The sequence below is a fragment of the Thunnus thynnus genome, chromosome 16 (genome assembly GCF_963924715.1).
Source record: "Thunnus thynnus chromosome 16, fThuThy2.1, whole genome shotgun sequence".
Taxonomy (NCBI): domain Eukaryota; kingdom Metazoa; phylum Chordata; class Actinopteri; order Scombriformes; family Scombridae; genus Thunnus; species Thunnus thynnus.
This window is the reverse complement of record NC_089532.1, coordinates 30,280,365-30,298,290: the sequence shown is the minus strand read 5'-3', so window position 1 is coordinate 30,298,290 and position 17,926 is coordinate 30,280,365. Positions and strand designations below refer to the sequence as shown.

The 17,926-nt window shown below is 37.7% G+C and overlaps 1 long non-coding RNA gene across 1 annotated transcript in view; it reads right to left on the bottom strand.

Moving 5' to 3' along the window:
* The window catches only part of LOC137199226 (uncharacterized), a 348,155-nt gene extending 334,682 nt beyond the window's left edge, over positions 1-13,473 (bottom strand). Inside the window, exon 1 of the long non-coding RNA XR_010931752.1 lies at positions 13,380-13,473. This is a non-coding gene — a long non-coding RNA (uncharacterized lncRNA). The remainder of the gene's footprint in view (positions 1-13,379) is intronic.
* Between the last annotated feature and the right edge of the window lie 4,453 nt (positions 13,474-17,926).

Sequence of the window (17,926 nt, the reverse complement as noted above, 5' to 3'; positions counted from 1 at the left end):
TCCATGTCAGTGTGCATGACATATTGAAACATGGCACCAATAGCCTCACCTTGTGGCCATTATTGAAACACCAACATATATTTAAGAGATATGGAACTTAATAATTACTAACATTCCATGGTAACAAATTCAGCAAAATTGTACAGATGGGGATGCTGAACAAGTCTGTGGTATTTGATACAATTTCACCTGTAGGTGGTGCTACAAAATTTTAAATAATTGCTGCTGAAGCAGAAATTTGCAGGGACAGTGGCAATAACATCAGTGGCAGCAGCCGGCAGTAGCAGCGGCTGCATCTGGCAGTTTGTGGCTCTCACACACAATTTCTTTAGAAATTGCAGAATTTTCTAGTTTATTTGTACTGTTTGTACATGAGTGCTAATGAGTTGATGAAAACATTAGTTTCTAAGGAATTTGTGAGATGAAATTTTGTGAATGACTAACGTTTTTATTTTTGAATCAACAGAATGTGCACCTTTTTCAGATAAGTAAGAGTGTAATTTCTTGTTCATTGACACTGCTTGGGTAAAGGTAAGTAAGGTCATTCAAGTATGAGTAAAGGTAATATTCTGTCAGTACACCACATTTTCTTCGTAATATGTATTTTTATTTCCATTTGTAGATTACATACATATGTATGTACATACATATACATACATATGTATGTACATACATATACATACATATGTGTGTATGTATATACATAATCTACATGTGTAGATTTCCAAGCTTCATCAGTAATTTGTGAAGAATAGTAATGACTCATTAAGACTACATAAGTATTCGGCTGTGGTTGTATTCAGCAACCACTGTCAATTTCTGTGTTTTAGTGCTAATTCTCTTAGTATACCAGGCTAATCCCGAATGACAACTGGGGTAAGTACATCATCAAGGTAAATTTAAAAAGAAAGTTGTTAATCTAAACAGAACTGTCCATCTTTTCTATCTAAACATTGTACAACAAGGAATGTAATACCTTAAAAATGTATGACTGTTCTTTTTAAACCTTGTTAAAGTTGCAGTTTGTTGTGTCTAAAGGTCTGACTGGATTGTCCTGCACGGATGAGCAGCACCACTGGAACTCAGGGACACAACACTAGTCCCAAAAATGTGTTTAAAAAATATGCTTCAAGCACCACATGGCAAGTGCTGACATCCCTGAGATTATACTGCCCATTTCCCCATTTCTACCACCAACCCCTGCCTACAGCTCACATGAAGCACTGAAGATGAGCTTAGAAGTGGCCCATGTTCCAGTGGGCAGCCTTCTGCACAAATGCATCTCTGCTGAACCAGACCAAATACCAGCAGTGCCCACACAGCTCCAGCAGACTCATAGTGTACATGGCATTGACATGCAGTGCCAGAAATGCATGCTGTTTTACAATATGTCTGTTAAATTATGAGATGATAAATGTGCCAGCTTGGAGGAGGTCACTAAAATACAGAGTGCCTCTGCAACCAAATGGATCCCGTGGTTACTACCTTCAAGTCCAACTAAGTATGTTTTGTACAGGACTAGAGAAATGCAAGCTGCTTGTCTGGGCTCCATCTGAGAAAGTTATAATTGCTTTGCCGTTTGATTTGAGTTTTTTTCACAAATTCTACCTAAACTCAAGTCTTCTATTTTAGGATTGTAAATGAGTTCCTGTCAGGCAGACTCACTCTGTGCCATAAATATGTACATACATGTAACTAGGCTCAAGTTCTAATCTTAACCCTTACATACTGTTCATATTCTGGCCCTTCACAGTATCCTTCCATTAGTCTCTATACCAATTTTCTTAACAAATCTATTTTTAATTCATAAATACATCAATAATAAATGTCATAAATAAATATATAAGTAATTAATAAATGGGTGATTAACCCTTAATTAAGCTTTCAGAGAGCAGAGAAAATGTATTCTTTAGGTTTTGCTATTTGTTTATGAAGAGAAAACATTCACAATCACATTATATTATGGTCCTGTGTTACCTAAAACAGCCATAATGATTTTAGATATAAATAAAGCAAAAACATTTTTGAATGGTAATTTTTTTGGGTCAAATTTAACCCATAATACACATCTACATAAGAAAATGAGTATCAGCTGCACAAAAACATAGATAGATGTTGAAATATTTCTGTTTCTGTATAGTCTGATTCACTTAAGGAAAATTCATAAAATTATCAGGCTAAAAGAACACTGTGTTCAGGGTGTTTTTACTGTTCTCAAATGTAAAAACAGGTCAAATTTGACCTGAATAGTATATAAGCGTTAAACCTGCTATATAGAACTCTCCACCTTTGTACAAATCGTCTCCCTATTGTGGTAGTTGATTGTCAGTCATTGTCATTGTTTGAATGTCAGACGACAGCTTGCCAGTGTCTTTCATATTGTGTACCAATAACTTGATTAACTGTTAGCTGATCCAGCTGATGAAACAGCTGTAAATCCTGACATATATTTGGACTGTTTTTCTCCAGTTGACTTTTCTGAACTAACTTCAATGATTTGTTCAGCTAAACCATCGTCTCTTAGACCCCATCCCAACTAGGTTGCTTAAGGAAGCCTTACCCTTAGTTAGCACGTCTTTACTAGATATGATCAATCTGTCTTTAGTAACAGGCTATGTACCACAGTCCTTTAAAGTAGCTGTAATTAAACCTCTTCTTAAGAAGCCTACTCTTGATTCAGGCATTTTAGCCAATTATAGACCTTATATCTAACCTTCCATTTCTCCCTAAGATCCTTGAGAAAGCATCGGACAAAGGATTTGTCTCTATACTTGTCCTGTTAGATCTTAGTGCCGCATTCGACACAATTGACCATCAAATCCTTTTGCAGAGACTGGAACATTTAATTGGCATCAAAGGAACTGCATTAAGCTGGTTTAAGTCCTATTTATCAGACTGATTTCAGTTTGTACATGTTAATGATGAATCCTCCGTGAAGGCAAAAGTTAGACACAGAGTTCCACAAGGTTGGACCAATTCTATTCACCTTGTATATGCTTCCTTTAGGAATAATATTATTAGGAAACACTCCATAAATTTTCACTGTTATGCAGATGATACCCAATTATATTTATCAATGAAGCCTGATGAAACCAATCAGTTAACCAAACTCCAAGCATGCCTTAAGGACATAAAGACCTGGATGACCTGCAATTTTCTACTACTAAACTCAGATAAAACTGAAGTTTTATCTGTACAGCACCACTGTAAGGAATCTGGGAGTTATTTTTGACCAGAATATGTCCTTTAACTCCCACATAAATCAAATCTCAAGGACTGCCTTTTTTCACTTACGTAATATCAGAAAAATCAGGCACATCCTGTCCCAAAAAGATGCAGAAAAACTAGTCCATGCATTTGTTACCTCTAGACTGGATTATTGCAATTCCTTATTATCAGGCTGCCCTAACAAGTCTCTAAAGACTCTCCAGCTGGTCCAGAATGCAGCTGCATGTGTACTGACTTAAACTAGAAAAAGAGATTACATTTTTCCCATTTTAGCTTCGCTACATTGGCTTCCTGTAAAATCTAGAATAGAATTCAAAATTCTTCTCCTAACTTACAAAGCCCTTAATGGTCAGGCACCATCATATCTTAAAGAGCTCATAGTACCGTATTATCCCACTAGAACACTGCGCTCCCAGAATGCAGGCTTACTGGTGGTTCCTACAGTCTTTAAAAGTAGAATGGGAGGCAGAGCCTTCAGCTATCAGGCTCCTCTCCTGTGGAACCATCTTCCAGATTTGGTCCGGGGTGCAGACACCCTCTCTATGTTTAAGAGTAGGCTTAAAACTTTCCTTTTTGATAAAGCTTATAGTTAGGGCCAACCAGGCTCGCCTTGGATCAGCCCTTAGTTATGCTGCTATATGCCTAGACTGCTGGGGGACTTCCCATGATGCACTGAGCTCCTCTCTCCTCCTCCTCCTCTCCATCTGTATGCATTCATGTAACATCAATGTCACTAACTTTGCTTCCTCTCTGGAGTTTTTTTGTGCTTTCTCATCTCACAGGAAACCCGGGGTTCCGGGCCGAGCCTTGCGGTCCTTCACAGTCCTGTTGGCATCCTTCCCTGTCTATTGATGCTTATGCTTGTTGTGATTGTTGCTCTCCTGTCACCCCCCCCCCTTTCCCTCTCTCTTTCTCTCTCTCAACCCAACCGGTCAAAGCAGATGGCCACCCACCAAGAGCCGGGTTCTGCTTGAGGTTTCTACCTGTTAAAGGGGAGTTTTTCCTTACCGCTGTCGCCAAGTGCTTGCTCATGGGGATATTGATACGGTCTTGACCTGCTCTATGTGAAAAGTGCCTTGAGATGACTTTTGTTGTGATTTGGCGCTATATAAATAAAAATTGATTGATAATTGATTGATTGATCCCACATAATGCTAGTTCCTTGGTGTTTTTTATTTTTTTATTTTTATTGCTTGTGCTTCAGTTGTATACATTAAGTGATGTTTTACATTTAATAGTAATTGTAGTGAACTTCTACATATAACTTCCATGGCTTAATTAAATGCCATATGAATTAAATTTTGTTTTAATTTAGTGATGTTTTGCCATTTTAATAGCGAATAATTGTAATCACCTTCTAGGTAAACAAATTCCATGAGTTTAATAAATCTTCTCGCCAGTTTATGTACGTACAATAATAATTATAAATATAATATAATATAATATAATATAATAATTTTAATTTTTAATAATTTTAAATATGGTTCAGTTTATGAGCAAATCCACTCCCTAAATATATTAGTAAATACAACAAATATTAGCAATTGAAATGAAAAACACAAAACAATTAAAAATCAAAATATGTACAAATGATAGTACAATCAAGGCACTGTGGGCTGTGTAAGCAGGTCCACTCAGAAGGGCAAATTAGTAAATATTTACAAGTATCCAGGATCTTCTGAAAATGTGAACTGCCATCCTCCATCAGCATCCTAATGGATGTTCTCACCCTGCATGTTCACAAGCACTGCACAGATTCGGAGGATTTTGTCCACTTTGTGTACCAGGTTGATAGGTACAGTCTGGGAGATTATTTTGAACCTACGTTGAACCTCCTGATAACTCTTTCCACATGTATGCACACATTTGTAATCCTCCTTGTGCCAGTAACATCCTTGTCAGACAACTGCCCTTCTTTCAGCAAATCTCTGATAGTAAAGCCTCTGTCTGCCATCACTTCATCACCAGGACGCAGGTACTTGAGGAAGCCAGACTCTTGAGTCATGAACTTGTTGCTACATCTGCCTCCATCAGCAGGAGAAATGAACATAACAAGCCCACAATAGTAATAGGGCAATCGCAACTAAATACCTAATTAATACGTATTGCTGGAATAATAATGGCTGTATGACAAGCCTCTGGAGTCAAGATTATGTGGTTTTTGCAGCGTGTTCTCAGTGTAGTCGATAATGCCAGTGGTCTTGGGGAATGTCTCCCTGAAGCACTGAGGCATCCTGCTCTGGATTGTCTCCCATAGCAGCAATGGAATGTAGATCCTCATGTGCTCCCCCATTGTGTCTATCCAGTAGGAGAGGATCCTGCTCACTACCCCCGGTACACAGCAAAGCATTCTGCAAGATCAAACTGGAGTAGATTCAACTTCAGCTTCATCATGGTCATCAATATTCAATCCATTATGTGCATCTTAGAGTTTGCTTTGTAGAACTACTGCAGATATTTAACATAATTAAAGAAGACATTGAGAGAAAGGCCTGTGTACAACACAGAGCTAGCATCATTCTGCAGGATGGCATCGGCAATGAGTTCTTAACCACCACACTGTTTCCCTGTCGCATTCAAGTTTCTTCTTTTCTCCTCATGTGTAGCTGTGATACATCAGCGCCTGAACCTCCCACTGAGTGTCAACATCTTTATGCTTTTGTGACACTGACAGTGGAACAGTCTAGTCAACCTCTGCATCACTGTGCCTGTCATCTGCCAAACATAAGACTACATAAGACCACAACCTGTTTAGCATAAAACATAAAACATACCCAGAGTTAAGACACAAGAAGCTAATGTCTCCTACATTTTTCAAGTGCAATGCCTGTAGTAGTGGTCATTCAAATAATCATATTGCATATATTGGTCCCAGATTTTACAAATGCCCTGTGCTAGCAGTGATGAGCAATATACAGTATAACTTAACTTAAAGACAGTTTGCTGGACAAGTTTTTATGTAAGATGATATATAAAATGATATATAGGGACACCAACTGAGACTAAGTCACTTTTAAGAGTTAGCCATTCAAACATCAGTTAACTGCGGCTGCTGATCTCTTTCTCGGATGATGATCTTGTTCTTAAGAGGGGGATGAAGGTTATAAGGTGCCTAACATCCACATTCAGCTAACAAAAGTTGTGGTCGTCCGAAGAGTTGTTGTGTTAGCTGCTGCTGTAAAAAGAGAGCTAGCTAGCCAATGACTGGAAGTGCCTGGCTGGAAGTAAGTCTAATATGTAAGGAGGGATGTGATTATTTCTACAGTTTCAAAAGCCATGTTCATATTCAGCCTGTATTGTTATTAGGTCATCATACCGTTACGTAATAGCCTACCTGTAATGAAAACAGTTGTATTAACCAGCTCTTTTACCATAGCCACAAAATAGTCTGTTTTACAGCTACATTGTTATCATTTTTTCAAATTAGCTGAAAATTACATTTTCAAAAATCAAATTGGCTTAAAGTTTGATTATTATGGAGGTGTAAACAATACATGACATGCAGGTTCTCCTCATCAACAACAGCTCACATTAGGGGTGTGCCTGAAAACAAATACATTATTTGGCAAAGCACAAATAGTGGGTTTTTTATGAATATTTGTTTCATACAAATATTTTAAAAATTATGTTTTTCGGGAAGAAAAAAAAAAAACATGTCAAATACCACCACGCAGGTCGGTTACATCGCTATCTCAGTCTCTGTCCTCTGCTCCACTGTTACGTCTATGAGCTGGTCTGAGGGGGAGACACATCCACCTGCTACATGATGCACATTTCCTAATTTGGACATTACTCCCGGAGTTGAGGGTGTTTCCCAGAGATAAAGCTGAGCTACTGACACATGCAAAGTGCTCCCAAGGGGCTCTCCATAACCTGTTGTTCCCTCTCTCCTTTCCACAAAGTTAGGTTGTAAAAAATAGGCAATAAATGAAAAGTTCAAAGCAAGAATTGCCTTTGAAGTTCTTCCCTACACATTACACAGTGTGCTGTGTCTGTGTTATGGGTGTATAAATAGGTAGAGGTGTATCTGCAATGACGTGATGAGTTAAGTTTTAGCTCAGTAGTCGGTGCAGTCGTCTATGATCTGAGAGACTCCAGTTTGAGACCCGGTGTGGGAACCTCCTTTGTAAGGTAATTTATTCATGAACACATATTGTGACATTTTACAGGATTTTTAACCCCCTTTCCACTTTTATTCGAATACAAATACAAATACAAATAATTTTGCTGCCTCAGCAAATACAAATACAAATACCAATACTGGACTGTCTGCATATCCCTAGCTCACATGTCCCATTAAATACCTGCAACATTTTTTTCTTTTTGTTTGCTTGTCCTTGTACATCTTAAATATAAGCTCATTTTAACTAAAAAAAGGAAAGAAATATATTTAACACATTTGATTTAATTGCATTAATTGTTTATTTCAAGTTAAATATTATATAAATGTAAAGGTTCACAGCACCTGTTGGCTTTTATTCTGAGTGATTGAGAATGGGCCTATATTATTTAACTTATGATATAATAATTTAACTGTTGATATAATAGGCCCTAGTATAAAATAAAATAGTTAAAACCGAGCATTTGTTTACATATATGCATTTTACATTGGGAGTTAGGTGGCTCTGGGTGCCGTGACAAAAATTTTCCTTTGAAGGGGTGCCATAGACAAAGTTTGGGAACCGCTGTCCTAGAAGGTGCCGTTTTCCAGTTTGGACACTCATGAGCTTTACTCTCATGCCACCCTCAAGACAAACTTTACATTTTTAACTCCGACATAATTCTGTCTCTAAGCAAAAAAAAAGCAAAGAGAAAAAATAATTAGTTTATTGTTTCATATAATGGGTTATAGTAAAAACATTCATGTTATGGACTACATCGAGCACAGCAACAGGGACTGGGCTTTAGAGTGTTTATGAGATGATACTAGGTCTTTAGAATGGTACTGAAAACATAAAAGCTTTACTGAGCAACACACTATTCCATTGTATTAAGTTGCAGTAAAGTAACAAAAAAGAAAACTGAGAAGCATTTAGTCATGTCCTAAAAGTGATTGAACATTTTCTAGCATGGAACTTGCATGTACTGTATGTCCATTACTTCTTTCACTCTACAATTTTCTTGTTGTTCTCTGCTGTTTTGAATGAAATGAAAAAAAACACACATGGATAGGAAAAATTAGGCCTAGTGCTGAAGTATGCACCTGGGACTCCCAGAAGGTGTTAAAACGCCAGGAGCCCTCTCACACAAAGCAGGGGAGGGATCACATTAGGCTAGCAGGCTAGCAGGTGCAACCTTCACATTAAAGCAAGGACTAATAAATGCCTTTATGACTGCATCTGTTTTCAAGTCCTGTGGTGGTAGTATCAATGAGAGGGAGGAATGCTTATGGGGTAGCAAACTACAAATGGTAGAAACCATTAGGTTCTACAGAAAAAACATTAAGACTACAGATAAAGTATACACTACCTCTTCAAATGTGATGAGACTAAATAGTCTGTAACTATTCCAGTGCCTGAAGGATGGTTGAGTATATATTTGTAACACATGCAACTTTGAACCTTCAACAGAAAGCAGGCAAAACCTGGAATTTGCAATGTATCCAGATGTGGAGCTTAGAGTTGCCAAACATGCCAACTGTGACTGTAAAACTTTCTTTAAAGCCCCTAAGTGTAGAATTTGAACATTTTTACTGTAGTCACTCAATGTAAGTTTAAAAAACAAAACAGTGACAGATAGCTTTAAGTTGGTTCCAGACCCCTGAATTGCTGACCACTTCTCTAATTTGGTCAGAGGTGCAAATAAATATGCTGTTGTGGTGTTTTCCCCAGTTGAAGAAACAATTGACCATTGAGAACTTAGGCAGGACTCAGAAACGTGATGTTATCTTCCTTCACAGCAAGACTGCCTCCTGACTACATCATTGAAAAATAGCAAAAGAAGAATGGCAACAATTATGGATGACATCAACACAGATTAACAGGTTAGATTGACAAATTTCTTTGATCAATGTGAAAAACATAAAGTCATCTGCTCCTAGAAACCACTACTGTGGCCTCCATTTTGACTGAAAATGATCAGCATTATGGATACATGACTCCAGATTAGTTAGGACAAACTAGAGAAATTACCCACCTCCCAACAAAAATTGGATCACATAAACACAATGTCAAAGTGAATGAATGAAGTGAAAGGAAATAGCAGTCCAGTCTGATTATCAGGATAAGACAGCATGCTACTGACCAAACAACAGTAACAGCAGCCCAAACAGAAAAAATATGGCAAAGGTTTAAATGTAAATGTAAATTGACTCTCATAACACACACCAAACCTGCCAGAAAGTCAGAAGAAGAAGTGAAGCTATGGTTGACAGAATCTGCTGATCCAGAAAGCATATGTGATAAAACTGCTGCTTTTCTGGAGAGTTGACATGTCGGGACTGGGAAATAGGACAGTGCGGACACACAAGTTTATACTTGTCAAAATTAGCCCAAGTGCTGGAGTATGCGCCTGGGACACCCAGAAGATGTAAAAACACCAGAAGCCCTCTCCTGACGCTTGTCAACCTGTGATGACACATGTCAATGATCTGTGCTTTAAAATGCAGTCAATATGTGTGTGTGTTGCCCTTTAGGGAGAAGGCTAGGGTGGAAAACATTTGAGTTTGACATCAGAGGCTTGTATTTTGTATGTTGTACCTTGTAGTCAATACTGATTTCTAACCCTTCTCCCCCTCACCTACCTATAACTTAAACAATGACAACAATATAGTCTGAACCTAACCTTAACCAAGTAGTACTTGCCTAAACCTACCCAAGCCTTAAACATAGGTGGAAATTAGAAAACACTCATATCTCAAATGTCAAATTGGTTGTTTTAGAATGCTATCAACTTATTTTGTTGTTTAGGAATGCTTAATCCTGTTGTTGCCCGTTGCTGCATCATGTTAAGAAGTTCTGGCGGCACATTTTCAAAGGCATCAATGCATGAATTCAGATACTAGTCTAGGGTATGTTTCAGGCCTTGGGGCTTGTCAGCTGCACAGTTTTAATCAAGGTTTCTTTGTGAATTGTGATCAGCTCTTCAGCCTTGTTTGGGGTCATAATTAATTTACCAGAGCCAAAGCTGTTTCATAGATAATGACAAAGAACAAGTGTTTATTCCTGTTATAAAATGCCCTTTTCAGTGACATCATGAAAAATTCCTCACTTCTCTTGCCGTTGTTTGGATAGCTAACTGCAAGATGGACACATGTGGTTTGTCGACTGAAACCCTGTGTTTGTGTTTATGACAGCAACATTGTGGTTAAGTGACTCAATATGTGAAATTTTTCTTTGTCTGAGGTCATGGTTTAACTTGACTGAGGGTCTCAGCTTGTGGTCCTGCTGCTGTTTTTATTCAAGGGAAGACTTTATAGTATCACACCTGTTTGTTTGCTTAAACTATGACTCATTTGCCTCTGTGTTTGTGTCTGATTTGATGTAGTTTGTAATGACACCCCATGGAATAACAATGCAGTCATCTCTGTGCTTCTCAGCACTCGGTCCTTTTACTGCCTTGTTTTATAAGAATTCACAGGGAAAACTCTGGCGCTTCCAATGAATAGTGCTAAGAAATATGTCCAGGATCATAGAACCTGCTTCTTGTTGAAATAATAATTGATATACTGCTGAAACAATGGTTATATGAAATCTAGACCTCTAAACTGCAATTTAATTACAACTTGTTTTATTTTCATAGCTCTGGCTTGATCATTTCTGAGATCTCAGAACATGGCACCATTGCTACAATTAGATCTCAGCAGGTACTACAGTGAATGCATTGTTATCATAACCGATACAACCGATGGTAAGAGCCACAAGGTCTTTGCATGAAGAATAATTCATCTGTAGTTGTTCACGCTGTATGATGAAAAATCCCATTTTTGGGATTTCCTAATTTCATTGTCCTAAGACATGCAATGCAATACAGCACGCCAAAGTGTCAGCTTGTTCCATTATCCAACTTGTACAATGAAAATTGAAAAAGGAAGTCGAGAGCTGGAGACAGAGACAGTTCGCCTTTAAAGTAAAAGTTGTCAGTTGCCAGTTGAAGTGTGTTGGCTGCACCAGTCAATTTAAGGAGAGCTACATAAAATTTACTTTTACACACTTTGGAGATGAAACTATGTAAAAGGAAGCAGAGGTGGCGGAACCAGCCCCAGGGATTATCAAATTAAATGCAGCGTGTTACCAAGATGCACTGAGCCACTGCAGTCATTTAAGAAAGTTCAAGTTTTATGTTTTTGGTCTTGTTGTGTGCATGACTTTATCGAGTTAACCTCTCCAACCAAACACTGTTTAAATTATTTACCTGGAAACCAGCATAGCTAACTTTTAACTTAAGAAGATTATCAATACTAGCTGTTGTAGCTAACAAATTGCTGTTGTATGCTAATGTTACTTGTTTATTATTATCAACTGTTTTGCACCTCATTTGAATATTTGCTCACCTAAGTCTGTGTGAAATGTCACATTTATGGTAGAAGTGAGTTAACTGGACCATATTCAGTCATATATGTAAGGTTTAGAGGTGTTTTGATCTGCATTTTTGATTCATTAAGCTCGTGTGTGGTCTTTGTATTTACAAATGTGTGTGTGCATGCAGGCTACAAAGTAAAGAAATGTTATAGTATAATACATGCCATGTGTCCCTATTTGACAGGTGTGGGACCTCCACTTGTAGGCTAATGCATAACATCACTCTCTGACTGCATCATGATAAACGGGAAACAGCCAGGGGGAAACTAGCAGCAGGTAAGTAGAGAGTAGAGTAGAGTCCATCATTTAGACAGTGACTGACTTAGATTGTTTTGGCTCTGGCATATATGATTTGAAATGAAACAATGACTGAAAAGAAAGTGCTGACTTGGTTTTAAGTAGTTTTATTGTGTTCACATTCATACCATGGCTTGTTTGTTTTAATTGCACACTATTTTATCTTCACTCTTTATTATTGTGAGAGAGCTGTATCACAGCTCTACTGGGTGAAGAGTGAAGCAACCTTAGCCCCCTTTTATAGGTAGTCTGTGAGAGCTGTACTACAGCTCTCACAGACTACAGTCGTATTATCTTCGCTCTTTATTATTATTTCTTTATTTATTATTCTTCTATATGTTTTTTGACCATTAACTACTCCTACATGCTTTCATCTACAAAAACTGTTCATATGTCCAAATATTCAGCTTGTTCAGGACATTGCTGCTATTTTTTTTTTCATAACTTACTATACTTTTTAAGATTTTAAGCTTTTTATTTATTTTTTTACAATGGAAGTGAAAGGGAGCAAAATACACACATACAGACACAAACACATGCATACTGACCCACATACAGTACATACATACATACATACTTGGTATGTGCAGAGGGCCCAGTATTTCTATTTGTATCTATATTTGTTGGGGCAGCAATCATTTATATTTGTATTTGTATTCAAATAAAAGTGGAAATAGGCATAAATATCCAGTTTTTGTTTTTATTACACTTTTCATTTTAGGATATTAGTGTGTTAAAATAAATGTTTATGAATAAACCATCTTATGAAGGAGGTCCCCACACCAGGTCTCAAACTGGAGTCTCCCAGATCATACAGAGCTGAGTTAAAACTTTGCTGATTGCAGTTGTGAAGACAGACCTGTAGGTATTTATACACCCACAACACAGACAGCACAGTCTGTAACATGTAGGGAAGAACTACTGCTTTGCACTTTTCATTTATCACCTATTGCTAACTTTGTGGAAAGGAGAACGGAAACAACAGGTTATGGAGAGCCCCCTGAGAGCACTTCACACCTGTCAGTAACTCAGCTTCATCTCTGGGGAACACCCCCAAGTCCAGGAGTGATGTCCAAATTTGGAAATGTGCGTCATGTAGCAGGTGGTTGTGACTCCCCTTGTTGAGACCTGCTGATACATGTAACAGCAGAGCAGAGGAGAGAGACTGAGATAGTGATAAAACCAAACTGTGCACTGGTATTTGACATGTTTTTCTTTTTCTTTTTGAAAACAATTCATTTTTAAGATATCTGTGCAAAATAAATGTTCATAAAAAAAAACACTATTAACGTATTTGGATTCGGGCCCATCCCTAATACATACATACATGCATACAGATGGGTGACAAATTAAAGGAAAAACTGGTACAGGTCTGAATGCTTGACCCTTACAGTGAGGGGATCTGGTGGCTCTGTTATGCTTTAGGGGGCATTTTTCTCAGCCTTGGCATTGATTCTACAAGTCTCTGGAACTGTTCTAGAGGGATGAACACCATTCTTCAAAATGATATTCCCTCATTTGGTGTTTTGATGATGGTGGTGGAGAGCACTGTCTTAGCATGTCAGTCCAAAATCTGTCATAGGTGTTCAACTGGGTTTAGACATTTAAACACAACAGAGGGTCATGGTTTGGACTTTATTTAGTTTTCATTTTGTCTTCACAGCTTGAACAAAATGAATGAATGAATAAATAAATAACTTCAAAACAACACTGGCACACATTTATTTCTTAAATTATAAATGCTAAGCTTTAATAAAAGGGTTCACTCCAACACAGAAGTGACCATGAATAAAATGGGGATTAACTGAAGTATTTTTGTAAAAGTCCCTCACAGTTATTCTATGTTATGTTTCCAAACAGACAAGTGATGCAAGTGTGAAAAGACACTTGATGGAACCGTCTTTTGGGAGTCTGTGTCAATTCTTTGACACACAGCTAAATTAAGCCTGACAGGTATCCTTCCACAGAGCAGGCTAGTCCTGCTGAATAAGTTACCATGGTTACTGAGCTGGGAATCATCAAGCTGCAGTGATGGAACGGAGCTCTCATTTAAATTAGCGAGGCTTATTGAAATAAACCAGGCTTTTCCTTTAGCCAGCTTGATGGAACACCCCTCTGGTCTCCTATCAAACATGAGGAATTTGGGGCAGACAAATGTAAAGTGGAGTTACAACAACTTCCTGTTTAATGCCCCAAACATGTTTTGGGCAAAATTCACTGGCATGCCACACCAAGAGCAAAAAAGCTTCCCAATTTCGCTCAGGTTCGCTCAGTACACCTGAAGAACCTGAAGAAGCTACAGGTGAAACGCGCTGTTTACTCTTAATAAAGTCACAGTAAAGTCATTACAATTTTGATTATCCCTTAATTAGCACTTCTTTACTAGATATGATCAATCTGTCTTTAGTAACAGGCTATGTACTGTAGTCCTTTAAAGTAGCTGTAGCCAACTATAGACTCATATCTAATCTTCCATTTCTCTCTAAGATCCTTGAGAAAGCAGTCGCCAATCAGTTGTGTTACTTTCTACATAAAAATAGTTTATTTGAAGATTTTCAGTCAAAATTTAGAGTGCATCATAACACAGAGATAGCATTGGTGAAGGTCATAAATGACCTCCTGACTGCATCAGACAAAGGACTTGTCTCTGTACTTGTCTTGTTAGATCTTAGTGCCACATTTGACACAATTGATCATCAAATCCTATGACAGAGACTGGAACGTTTAATTGGCATTAAAGGAACTGCATTAAGCTGCTTTGAATATTATCAGATAAAAAATAATTAATAAAATATTTAAAATAATTAAATATTTGTCAGATCGATTTCAGTTTGTACATGTTAATGATGAATCCTCCATGAAGGCAAAAGTTAGACACAGAGTTCCACAAGGTTCTGTTCTTGGACCAATACTGTTCACCTTGTATATGCTTCCTTTAGGTAATATTATTCAAAAACACTCCATAAATTTTCATTGCTATGCAGATGATACCCAAATATATTTATCAAAACTCAGCTACTAAACTCAGACAAAACTGATTGTTTTGTGCTTGGCCCTAAACACCCTAGAAACACATTATCCAATGATATAGCTACTCTAGATGGCATTACTCTGGCTCCAGCACCACTGTAAGGAATCTGGGAGTTATTTTTGATCAGGATATGTCCTTCAACTCCCACATAAAACAAATTTCAAGGACTGCCTTTTTTCACTTACGTAATATTGCAAAAATCAGGCACATCCTTTCTCAAAAAGATGCAGAAAAAATAGTCCCCACATTTGTTACTTCTAGGCTGGATTATTGCAACTCATTAATATCAGGCTGCCCTAATAAGTCTCAAAAGACTTCCCAGCCAGTCAAGAATGCAGCCGCACATGTAAGGGATCATATTTCTCCCATCTTAGCTTCGCTGCATTGGCTTCCAATAAAATCTAGAGTTGAATTTAAAATCCTTCTCCTCACCTACAAAGCCCTTAATGGTCAAGCACCATCATATCTTAAAGAGCTCATAGTACCCTATTACCCCACTAGAACAATGTTCTCCCAGAATGCAGGCTTACTGGTGGTTCCTACAGTTGCCAAAAGTAGAATGGGAGGCAGAGCCTTCAGCTAACAGGCTCCTCTCTTGTGGAACCATCTTCGAGATTCGGTCTGGGGGGCAGACACCCTCTCTATGTTTAAGAGTAGGCTTAAAACTTTCCTTTTTGATAAAGCTTATAGTTAGGGCCGACCACGCTTGCCTTGGACCAGCCCTTAGTTATGCTGCTATAGGCCTAGACTGCCGGGGAACTTCCTATTGATGCACTTAGCTCCTCTCTCCTCTTCTCCATCTGTATGTATTCATTTGCCATTAATGCATGTTACTAACTTGACTTCTTCCCCGGAGTTCTTTGTGCTCTCTCATCCCAAGGTAACCCCATGAACCGCGTTGACGTGGGGATGCCCTTCTTCTGTCCTTCTCCTGCTGCTCCTGCTGTTGCTGCTGTTTGTTGTTGCTAGTCATGCATCTATTGTTATTGTTGTTGTTACTATTGTTGTTCTGCTTCTCTGTGTCCCCCCCCCTTTACCGGGAGTTTTTCCTCACTGCTGTCGCCAAGTGCTTCTCATGGGGGAATTGTTGGGTCTCTCTGTCTGTAAATTAAAGAGTATGGTCTAGACCTGTTCTATGTGAAAAATGCCCTGAGACGACTCTTGTTGTGATTTGGCGCTATATAAATAAAAGTGAATTGAAAAATTGAATTGAACATGTGCCACCAGAACCATTTCGCTGCACCTTGGCAATGTTTCTACAAGTCTGTGGAATGCTACTGAAGGGATGAACACCATTATTCCAAAAGATATTCCCTCATTTGATGTTTTGATGGTGGTAGTGGAGAGTGCCGTCTAATATGTCGGTCCAAAATCTCCCATAGGTTTTCAATTGGGTTGAGATCTGGTGACTGCAGAGGCCATAGCATATGATTCACATCATTTTCATACTCATCAAAGCATTCAGTGGCCCCTCATGCCCTATGGATAGGGGCATTGTCTTCCTGGAACCTTAGATGGAACACAGACTCTCTTATCTCACCAAAGCCATAAACTCTAACCCACATTCCTGAGGACTTCTGTGAAGCCTCCCTGCAAATCTGAGCCAAACCTGAAATTCATGTAAATTAAATGTCTAATTATTATGCAAGTTATATCATTTTATTTGTCATGTAAATACAAGAAGAATGGTATAACTTTCATAGTTGTGTGACTATCTACCAAGGAGATATTAAACCTTGATCTTATTAACTTTTATTAACTTTATCCTAGATGTAATAATACTGCCCTCTAGTGACAAGAGTTAAATTCCCCTATGTTATGAGTTGATGAATGTTTGGTAACTATGTATTTGTATTTTAAAACACCTGTGTTAAACACAAGTGTTTAATTTTTGATCTATTAACCTCATAGACAATCGGTCTATAAGTAGTTGTATTTAAAGAGTGAATTTTCTGAAGTAACAGGAATATAAAGATATAATGTTTGAAGGATTTCAGTTTAAAGTTTTCTTTTATTGTTAAACAATAGTCACATTGAATGCTTTTATATTATGAAGTAAGGGTTATGTGAAACTTATATTTAAATATGTGTCTGAAAGTAATCTAATCATGTGTATTTCCTAACTTTAGTTCCTTTCACTATGGTATTTAAATTTATTTCAGTGCAGATGGTTTAAGATATGTAAATAGGTTGAGAAAGTTGAATCAATGAAGGTTGTATGCATAGACATCATGAAGTGTTAATATGAAGGTTAATGTTTGTTATGTTGTTAGAAAAACTGACTTATTATGAAACATATGTAAACTGCTTAACTGTTTCTTGAATGGTTTTACAAATATGACACAAGCTGTAGGACTGTTATTAATCAGAAAATATCTCAAAAAGCTTCAACAGTGACTTCAAGGTGTAATTGTTGTGTGTAAAACTCAGAATTAGACTTCCCCAAAATTCCCTTACTTCAGGAGATGCAGGCTGAAAACACCAGCCACACCTAGAGTCCCTGAGAACAAAGAAATTGAATATTCATCAACAATTGGGCACAAAAATCTTTAGAACACACCCAAACTCCGCCGACTTATAAAAGAGCCTCAAAGAAATTTCTCTTTGAGCTGGCCTCCAAGAACTCTTTTTTCTTAAGATGTCCCTTTAATTTGTTTTTCAAACAAATATATCCGTATTTAATCTTTTATTGCAACAGGTTCATTTGTTTGTTTTATTGTTAACATTAAGTCTCATATTTCCACGTACAGTATTTTAATTTTGAAGTAAATGCCGCTGAAGATTTGAGCGTAGTCAGATTAAACTTTATTCGACATTCAACTCAAGTTACTACAAGCCAACCAAAGCCTAA